This window comes from Lipotes vexillifer, unplaced genomic scaffold (genome assembly GCF_000442215.2).
Source record: "Lipotes vexillifer unplaced genomic scaffold, Lipotes_vexillifer_v1.1 scaffold1048, whole genome shotgun sequence".
Classification (NCBI taxonomy): Eukaryota; Metazoa; Chordata; class Mammalia; order Artiodactyla; family Lipotidae; genus Lipotes; species Lipotes vexillifer.
Window position 1 is genome coordinate 403,858 of NW_006785351.1, and position 10,611 is coordinate 414,468.

The window sequence follows — 10,611 nt, forward strand, 5'->3', positions numbered from 1 at the left end:
ATGCGGGCCTCTCACTGTTGTGGCCTCTCCCATTGCGGAGCATAGGCTCCGGACGCGCAGGCTCAGCGGCCATGGCTCACGGGCCCAGCCGCTCCGCGGCATGTGGGATCTTCCCGGACCGGGGCATGAACCCGCGTCCCCTGCATCTGCAGGCGGACTCTCAACCACTGCATGCCACCAGGGAAGCCCATGTTTCTAGATTTTTTGATGATGGCCATTCTGACTGGTGTGAGGTGGTACCTCATTGTAGTTTTGATTTGCATTTCTCTAATGATTAGTGATGTTGAACATCCTTTCATGTGTTTGTTGGCAATTTGTATGTCTTCTTTGGTGAAATGTCTATTTAGGTCTTCTGCCCATTTTTGGATTGGGTTGTTTGGGTTTTTTTGATATTGAGCTGCATGAGCTGCTTGTATATTTTGGAGATTAATCCTTTCTCAGTTGCTTCGTTTGCAAATATTTTCTCCCATTCTGAGGGTTGTCTTTTCGTCTTGTTTATGGTTTCTTTTACTGTGCAAAAGCTTTTAAGTTTCATTAGGTCCCATTTGTTTATTTTTGTTTTTATTTCCATTACTCTAGGAAGTGGGTCAAAAAAGATTTTGCTGTCATTTATGTCATAGAGTGTTCTGCCTATGTTTTCCTCTAAGAGTTTTATAGTGTCTGGCCTTACATTTAGGTCTTTAATCCATTTTGAGTTTATTTTTGTGTATGATGTTAGGAAGTGTTCTTATTTCATTCTTTGACCTGTAGCTGTCCAGTTTTCCCAGCACCACTTATTGAAGTGGTGCTGTCTTTTCTCCATTGTATGTTCTTGCCTCCTTTATCAAAGGTAAGATGACCATATGTGTGTGGGTTTTTCTCTGGACTTGCTATCCTGTCCCACTGATCTATATTTCTGTTTTTGTGCCAGTACCATATTGTCTTGATTACTGTAACTTTGTAGTTACAGTAATAGTCTGAAGTCAGGGATCCTGATTCCTCCAGCTCAGTTTTTCTTTCTCAAGATTGTGTTGGCTATTCAGGGTCTTTTGTGTTTCCATACAAATTGTGAAATTTTTTGTTCTAGTTCTGTGAAAAATGCCACTGGTAGTTTGATAGGGATTGCACTGAATCTGCAGATTCCTTCGGATAGTATAGTTATTTTCACAATGTTGATTCTTCCAATCCAAGAACATGGTATATCTCTCCATCTGTTTGTATCATCTTTGATTTCTTTCATCAGTGTCTTACAGTTTTCTGCATACAGGTCTTTTGCCTCCTTAAGTGGGTCTATCCCTAGGTATTTTATTCTTTTTTTTTTTGCAGTACGCGAGCCTCTCACTGTTGTGGCCTCTCCCGTTGCGGAGCACAGGCTCCGGACACGCAGGCTCAGTGGCCATGGCTCACAGGCCCAGCTGCTCCGCGGCACGTGAGATCTTCCAGGACCGGGGCATGAACCCGTGTCCCCTGCATCGGCAGGTGGACTCTCAACCACTACACCACCAGGGAAGCCCCGTATTTTATTCTTTTTGATGTGATGGTAAATGGGAGTGTTTCCTTAATTTCTCTTCCGGATTTTTCATTGTTAGTGATTTCTGTGCATTAATTTTGTATCCTGCTACTTTACCAAATTCATTGATCACCTCTAGTAGTTTTCTGGTAGCATCTTTAGGATTCTCTATGTATAGTATCATGTCATCTGCAAACAGTGCCAGTTTTACTTCTTTTTTCCAATTTGGATTACTTTTATTTCTTTTTCTTCTCTGATTGCTGTGGCTAAAACTTCCAAAACTATGTTGAATAATACTGGTGAGAGTGGGCAACCTTGTCTTGTTCCTGATCTTAGATGAAATGGTTGCAGTTTTTCACCATTGAGAATGCTATTGGCTGTGGGTTTGTCATATATGGCCTTTATTATGTTGAGGTAAGTTCCCTCTATGACAACTTTCTGGAGGGATTTTTATCATGAATGGGTGATGAATTTTGTCAAAAGCTTTTTCTGCATCTATTGAGATTATCATATGGTTTTTCTCCTTCACTTTGTTTATATGGTTTATCACATTGATTGATTTGTGTATATTGAAGAATCCTTGCATTCCTAGGATAAACCCCGCTTGATCATGGTGTATGATCCTTTTAATGTGCTGTGGGATTCTGTTTGCTAGCATTTTGTTGAGGATTTTTTTTTTTTTTTTGCGGTACGCGGGCCTCTCACTGTTGTGGCCTCTCCCGTGGTGGAGCACAGGCTCCGGACGCGCAGGCTCAGCGGCCATGGCTCACGGGCCCAGCTGCTCTGCGGCATGTGGGATCTTCCCGGACTGGGGCACGAACCCGTGTCCCCTGCATTGGCAGGTGGACTCTCAACCACTGCACCACCAGGGAAGCCCTTGTTGAGGATTTTTGCATCTATGTTCATCAGTGATATTGGCCTGTAGTTTTCTTTTTGTTTATGACATCATTTTCTGGTTTTGATATCAGGGTGATGGTGTCCTTGTAGAATGAGTTTGGGAGTGTTCCTCCCTCTGCTATATTTTGGAAGAGTTTGAGAAGGATAGGTGTTAGCTCTTCTCTAAATGTTTGATAGAATTCTCCTGTGAAGCTATCTTGCCCTGGGCTTTTTTTTGTTGGAAGATTTTTAATCACAGTTTCAATTTCAGTGCTTGTGATTGGTCTGTTCATGTTTTCTACTTCTTCCTGGTTCAGTCTTGGAAGGTTGTACTTTTCTAAGAATTTCTCCATTTCTTCCAGGTTGTCCATTTTATTGGCATATAGTTGCTTGTAGTACTCTTGCATGATCCTTTGCATTTCTGCAGTGTCAGCTGTTACTTCTTTTTCACTTCTTATTCTGTTGATTTGAGGCTTCTCCCTTTTTTTCCTGATGAGTCTAGCTAATGGTTTGTCAATTTTGTTTATCTTCTCAAAGAACCAGCTTTTAATTTTACTGATCTTTGCTATTGTTTTCTTCATTTCTTTTTCATTTATTTCTGATCTGATCTTTATGAATTCTTTCCTTCTGCTAACTTTGGGGTTTTTTTGTTCTTCTTTCTATAATTGCTTTAGGTGTAAGGTCAGGTTGTTTATTTGAGATTTTTCTTGTATCTTGAGGTAGGATTGTATTGCTATAACGTTCCTTCTTAGAATTGCTTTTGCCGCATCCCATAGGCTTTGGGTTGTCGTGTTTTCATTGTCATTTGTTTCTAGGTATTTTTTGATTTCATCTTTGATTTCTTCAGTGATCTCTTAGTTGTTTTAGTAGTGTATTGTTTAACCTCCATGTGTTTGTATTTTTTACAGGTTTCTTTTCCTGTAATTGGTATCTAGTCTCATAGCATTGTGGTTGGAAAAGATGCTTGATATGATTTCAGTTTTTTAAATTTACCAAGGCTTGATTTGCGACACAAGATGTGATCTATCCTGGAGAATGTTCTGTGAGCATGTGAGAAGAAAGTTTATTCTGTTGTTTTTGGATGGAATGTCCTATAAATATCAATTAAGGACATCTGGTCTAATGTGTCATCTAAAGCTTGTGTTTCCTTATTTATTTTCTGTTTGGATAAACTGTCCATTGGTGTAAGTTGTGTGTTAAAGTCACCTACTATTATTGTGTTACTGTCAATTTCCCCTTTTATGGCTGTTAGCATTTGCCTTATGTATTGAAGTGCTCCTATGTTGGGTGCACAGATATTTACAATTGTTATATCTTCTTGGATTGACCCCTGGATCATTATATAGTGTCCTTCCTTGTCTCTTGTAATAGTCTTCATTTTAAAGTCTCTTTTGTTTGATATGAGTATTGCTACTGCAGCTTTCTTTTGATTTCCATTTGCATGGAAGATTTTTTTCCATCCCCTTGCTTTCAGTCTGTATGTGTCCCTAGGTCTGAAGTGGGTCTCTTGTAGACAGCATATATACAGATCTTGTTTTTGTATCCATTCAGCCAGTCTGTGTCTTTTGGTTGGGGCATTTAATCCATTTACATTTAAGATAATTATTAATATGTATGTTCCTATTACCATTTTCCTAACTGTTTTGGGTTTGTTTTTGTAAGTCTTTTCCTTCTCTTGTGTTTCCTGCCTAGAGAAGTTCCTTTAGCATTTGTTGTAAAGCTGGTTCGGTGGTGCTGAATTCTCTTAAATTTTGTTTGTCTGTAAAGCTTTTGATTTCTCCGTTGAATCTGAATGAGATCCTTGATAGGTAGAGTAATCTTGGTTGTAGGTTTTTACCTTTCATCACTTTAAATATATCTTGCCACTCCCTTCTGGCCTGTACAGTTTCTGCTGAAAGATCAGCTGTTAACCTTATGGGGATTCCCTGTATGTTATTTGTTGCTTTTCCCTTGCTGCTTTTAATATTTTTTGGTTGTGTTTAATTTTTGTTAGTTTGTTTAACATGTGTCTTGGCATGTTTCTCCTTAGGTTTTTCCTGTATGGGACTCTCTGCACTTCCTGGACTTGATTGACTATTTCCTTTCTCATGTTGGGGAAGTTTTTAACTATAATCTCTTCAAATATTTTCTCAGACCCTTTCTTTTTTTCTTCTTCTTCTGGGATGCCTATAATTTGAATGTTGATTCACTTAATGTTGTCCTGGAGGTCTCTGAGACTGTCCTCCGTTCTTTTTTCTTTATTCTTTTCTGCAGCAGTTATTTCCACCATTCTATCTTCCAGCTCACTTATCCGTTCTTCTGCCTCAGTTATTCTGCTACTGATTCCTTCTAGAGTAGTTTTTACTTTCAGTTATTGAGTTGTTCATTACTGTTTGTTTGTTCTTTAATTCTTCTAGGTCATTGTTAAACGTTTCTTGTATTTTCTCTATTCTATTTCCAAGATGTTGGATCAGCTTTACTATTATTACTCTGAATTCTTTTTCAGGTAGTTTGCCTATTCCCTTTTCATTTATTTGGTCCTGTGGGTTTTTATCTTGCTCCTTTGCCTGTAAGATATTTCTCTGTCTTCTCATTTTGTCTAATTTATGGTATTTGAGGTCTCCTTTCCTCAGGCTGCTGGGTCACAGTTCCTCTTGCTTCTGTCCTCTGCCCCAGTGATGAGGTTTGTCCAGTGGCTTGCATAGGCTTCCTGATGGGAGGACTGTTGCCTGCGTTCTGGTGGGTGGATCTGCGTCTTTTTCCTCTGATGAGCAGGGCCATATCAGGTGATGTGTTTTGGGGTGTCTGTGAGCTTAGTATGACATTAGGTAGTCTGCGTGCTGATGGGGGGTTTGTGTTCCTGTCTTGTTTGTTGTTTAGTGTGAGGCATCCAGCACTGGGACCTGCTGGCAGTTGGGTGGAGCCAGGTCTTGGAATCAGGGAGAGGTCTCCATGAGAGCTCTTGGTGATTAATCTTCCCTGGGGCTGGGAATTCTGTAGTGGTCCAGTTTACTGGACTCGGTGCTCCCACCTCAGAGCCTCAGGCCCAACTTCTGGTCGAGTGACCAGGACGCCTCAAGTTGCTGATCCCAGCAAAAAAGAGGATTAAAAAAAAAAAAAAAAGACTAACAAAACCCCAGACAAATGGTAAAAAGTAAAATCAAACAAAAGAAACAGAAACAAGGAGAAAGGAGACACACATGAAAGAAACAACAACAGAACCAAATAAAGCAAAAAGCAAGACAACAGCCAAAGAAAAAAACCCAAGAATGAAATCAAACAATTAGGATTAAAACTAGCAAAAACAGATAACCTAAAAACAAAACCAAAGAAGTGGACCAACTGAAGAATAAAGCAAGGAAACAGAACAAACCAATAAAAATGATTTAAAAAATAATAAAATAAAATAAAATAAAAAGGGAAAAAAATCACAGGGCAACAGAAAAGCAAAGTAGAAATGGAAATTAAAAAAATATATATATTAAAGAAAAAAATAAGGTAAAAGAGCACAGAACAACAGAAAAGCAAAGTAAAAATAGAGATATATATAAAAAAAATTAAAAATATGTTATAAAGCATGGAGATCCCAAAAGACTAAAAAGAAAAAAAAAAAGTAAAACAACTACAAACAAACAAAAAAGAAAGAAAAAGAAACTAAAAAAATAAAAATAAAAAGTCAGAACCAACAACAGAATGAACCAAAACCTAATAAAATTAATAGTAATAATTATGTTTCCCTGGGGTCTCTGCTGTAAGTGTTCTTGCACATGCCATGAGCCACAGCCCACCTCCACCTCCCCAAGAGGCTCTCCTCTGCTTCTGGGCTGGTCTCTGGACCTGCTGGTCTCTGGTACCCTGCCCTGTGGGGACCACTCAGAGTCTGATGTGGCCCAGTTCCTGCATGTGCTTGTCCCCAAAGTCCACAGCTGCCAGAGCTAGATCATTTTCATTTGTGGGAAAACTCATTGTCAACTCAGTTATCCCATAGACGCAGGGTCTACTTAGATGATCACGGTGATTTAATCTGCAGCTTGTACAGCTGATGGAAAGATTGTCAGTCTTCTTCTTTAGTCACCCCATCCCTGGGGTTCAGCTTTCATTTTATCCCCACCTCTGCATGTGGTCTTAGCTATTTGATTTTTGAGATATGCTCTAAAGAACTAAATTTTCCTATTTGGGGAAAAATCTGCAGTTCTCTGGGGTATCTCAACATCCAGTCTGGTTATTCTTGAGATGTTTCATGTGGTCTCCCTCTGGTGTCACAACATTTAGAGTGTGCCTTTGAAGTTGGGTAGATATTAAGGGAAAAGATATTAAGGGAAAATGCTTGTCTTGAGAATGGTATCCTGTATCCTTTGGAAATATCTTCACATTTGGTGACCGTATAATATTTCTGGGTTTTCCCTTGACTCATAGATAGAACCAGATTAGAGAATTAGGAGCCATAGCCAGGACACTGGACCCAGTTTGGTGGTGCCTGTCTGTCCTGCTTGTGAAATTCAATCTGGAGTGTGGAGTTTCCATGGCTAAGCTTTCTATCCTGCATGGGTCTCTTTGGCTTTCTCTGGCCTTTGAGGGTATTTTCCTCTCTAGCCACATGTGGATGAGCTGCTTGTTAAGCTAAATACAGTGGAACTCAGAGGAGGGATCAATGGAAAATGTCTTCTGGTGTTATATTTATTTGGGTTTCAATGTCAAGTTTAAGCCTATAATTTGAGCATACAATCAGTTGGATCTCATAGTTTCTTACCAGCATGGGCAGAGCTAAATTCCTCCTTGAAAATGGAATCCAGGTTTTGTTACCTCCTCTTTAGCTGCTGTTGTTGTTGGTGGTGAGGATAATCTAAGGGAAAACTCTCACATAAAGAAGGGGTTATCCAGGATTTGTGAGCTCTCCAGGACAATCCACCTGTGTATCCTACAGAAGAAAGCATATCTTCATTAGAGAAGACCAAGGAAAATTAACTTTGTTGCTGATTATCTGCCTGGTATGGAGTCTGGCAAAGAGAGCAATTTAATAGTCTTTTAAAAAAATCTCTTTCTAGCTGTTTCTCCCTATCCTTTCTTATCCATCTTCCTCCCTTTACCCAGTGATATACAGTGAACCAAGGAAAATATCACATCTTCATTGAGAGATGAGGTTCCTCCAATCCTGGGGGAGAGGAGGGTGGTAAAAACCTACTGCCCTTCTTGAACAGGTGCTACAGGAGCTGTCTGGTTCTTCCTCCACCTGGTTCATAGGTACCCATAACCCAAATGTGAAGCTCAAAGGTAAAGAAGATCCTGGGTGCCGCCTCTGTTAGCTTGCACATCACTTTGTGCTTTCATCCTCCCCTTTTTTTGTCCCCTTTTACCCAATCTGGCTTATTCACCCTGACACCTTCCCACATGGAACCTAAAGGGATTACTTTGGAATCATTTTCACTGGAAATCAGTGGATCCACATGTGCCCACAATTTTTTCATTTCCTGTTTCAGGAGGAATAGATTTGTTATTTTTGTGTAAGTACTCTGGTGATTTTCCTTAATTCTTTATTCCCTTGGTCTCGGGTTTTTACATTCTTTTCCCTTCTTTTTTTTAAAAAAATTTTTAATTGCTTTTTTAAAATTAATTTTTTATTGAAGTATAGTTGATTTACAATGTTATGTTAGTTTCTTCTGTTCAGCAAAGTGAATCGGTTTTATATATATATATATCCACTCTTTTTTAGATTCTATTCCCATATAGGCTCATTACAGAATATTGAATAGAGTTCCCTGTGCTATACAGTAGTTTCTTATTAGTTATCTATTTTATATATAATAGTATGTATATGTCAATTTACCCCCCACCCTTTTTCCCTTCTAATTTAGTTCTCTTACAGACTGTATTATGTCTTTGCCTGCTGTTCATTAGAAATTTGGAGTACGGGGATTTTGAATTCTATAGTTAAAAATTAGCAGGAGTCTATTTTTAAAAGAGGATCAGATCAGACCTTTTGTACTATGGTTAGCTGACGTTTGGAAGTTTTATGTGGAGTCTCAGGTTGAGACTCAAAAATTCAGATTTCAAACTGATAGCCTAAAGATTCTGGATTCCATTTTATGGTGTACACCAAAACAGATTGGAAGAATCAGGTGACTCACAACACAGGCAAAGGTAACTAATTTTTAAGATTCTAGCCAAGATTGTGAAGAGTGACCAACTTGGAAAACAGAGTATTTTATTTTATTTTCTATTTTTATTGTTTTAAATATTTATTTATTTTGGGGCTGTGCTGGGTCTTAGTTGTGGCACATGGGATCTTTTGTGTGGCACATGGGCTCTCTAGTTGTGGTGTGCAGGTTCAGTAGTTGCAGCCCATGGACTTAGTTGCCCCACGGCATGTAGGATCTTAGTTTTCCGACTAGGGATTGAACCCACGTCTCTTGTATTGGAAGGCAGATTATTAACCACTGGACCACCAGGGAAGTCCCAAAACAGACTATTTTATATCTCTAAGTATCTTATTAAATCTTTTATAAGGATTGAGAATGATGCATATATAATATCCAAACCAATGTAAGGAATTATGCCAGTAGGGCTGGGAATCATGTTCATAGAACACTTTCTGATTTACTTGTTATTCTTTATGACAAAACATGATTTCTTATTTAATCATCACCTCATCCTTGTGAAGGAGACATCACTGTTACCTTGTTTTATAGATGTAGTGATGGAGGTCAGACAGTTTAGGTTAATTGCCCCAGAGTCACACACAGTGACTGAGACTATCCATGTTATCTGACTTCAGATATCATCTTCCTTCTGTACATTTAAGTCTATATTTTTGTGAGCAAATGGGATAAAGACCAAAAAAAAAAAAAAAAGGTTCACTTTCAGAAGCTTTCCTTTCCCCTGCTTTCTAAAAGGAAGGCTTCTCAGGGGGGCAGCAGCTTTTGTTCTGTGGAATCACATGAGAAGGGAACAGAAGATTGAACTACAATGGTAAGGGCAGGGAAGTGCTGGAGGGAAAGAGGTATTTCGGGAAGGGAAGCAGGAAAGGGGATGACAGTAAATGCAGGCTGAGATTTGAGAGGTAGTTTCTGGGCATTTGGGGAGTGTGGGCCATGAGCTTGGTAGAACATCAGCACTCTATGGGAGAGTAGGAAGGGGATGGGGAAAGAGGGTCTTGAGAAGTTTTATTATTATTATGAATGGAATTCTTCCTTGGTACCTTTTAAAGAAATTGCAGCAAAGATTTCAATTACCTTTCAGATCTCCTTGAAGGGTAGCTTGTTCTTTTGGATTCAGTGCCTCTGTACAGCTGGTCTAGCTTTATGGGTGTTTGTTATGTGAGCTAGAAAGCCAAGATGTTAGTCTAGGTTTTCACACACTCGTGTGCAATTAGGTAAGGAAAGAGAGGTCAACAGTGTGTTATGTCCAAGCTCAATGGTACTAAAGTGAAATGCCAAAGGAAAAGTTTCTCCCTCATCTCTTCAGCTCTGTTGGTGCAGTTCACAGTTAGGCCTGAGTCAAAGAGCCTTAGGTTAGAATTCTGAGGGTCTACACTTCTGAAGTCTCTCTTTTGTCCTTAAACCAAGGAAATTCTTCTTGGTGCTAATCTGATCCTTCTATAATTGCATAAGGGCCATGAATATCCTTTTATTTACACGAAGAGAAATAGCACGGCTCTAAAGGGAGACTTTTTGGCAATTTCCCCCTATTTCATAGCTTGTGGTTAGCATGGTCTTGTGACTTGATTCCCCTGGTGTAATAGTCTGGGCAGCAGTGTCAGCCATGGGTCATGAACCGGGCATGGAAATGTGCTGCCTTAGCTGAACTACTGACCTCATCCCAGGAGAGAATCCACTGAGTCTCAGTCCAGTGAGGGAAGGGAATAGGAGAATCTGAGGTCAAAGGTAGACTCTGGCATATGACTAGTTTGGGGATTTCAGGCCTGATTTTGCTGAGAATTGGTGTTTCATCTGCTGGTTTCAAGGCTTTTAGTTCAGTGTGGGAAACTGATTACAACCTAATTATATACCAATGTCCAGAATGGGCTTCCCTTGTGCTAATTGACAGAGCAACAGTCTATTCAATAGTTTGAATAGGAGTAGAAGCAAATATTTTCTTTCCTGTCCTTTGATCTACTTCCTTCTACAACATGAAGCAACTATGCTTGCAAAATGATGTACATTGTTCATTCCAAAATATTAGCCTGTGCTTGATTAATACTGTAATTTAGGAGATATAGTTTCATAGCTTCCTGCCCCCTCTTTAGTTGCAACTTTATTTCCCTTAAGACA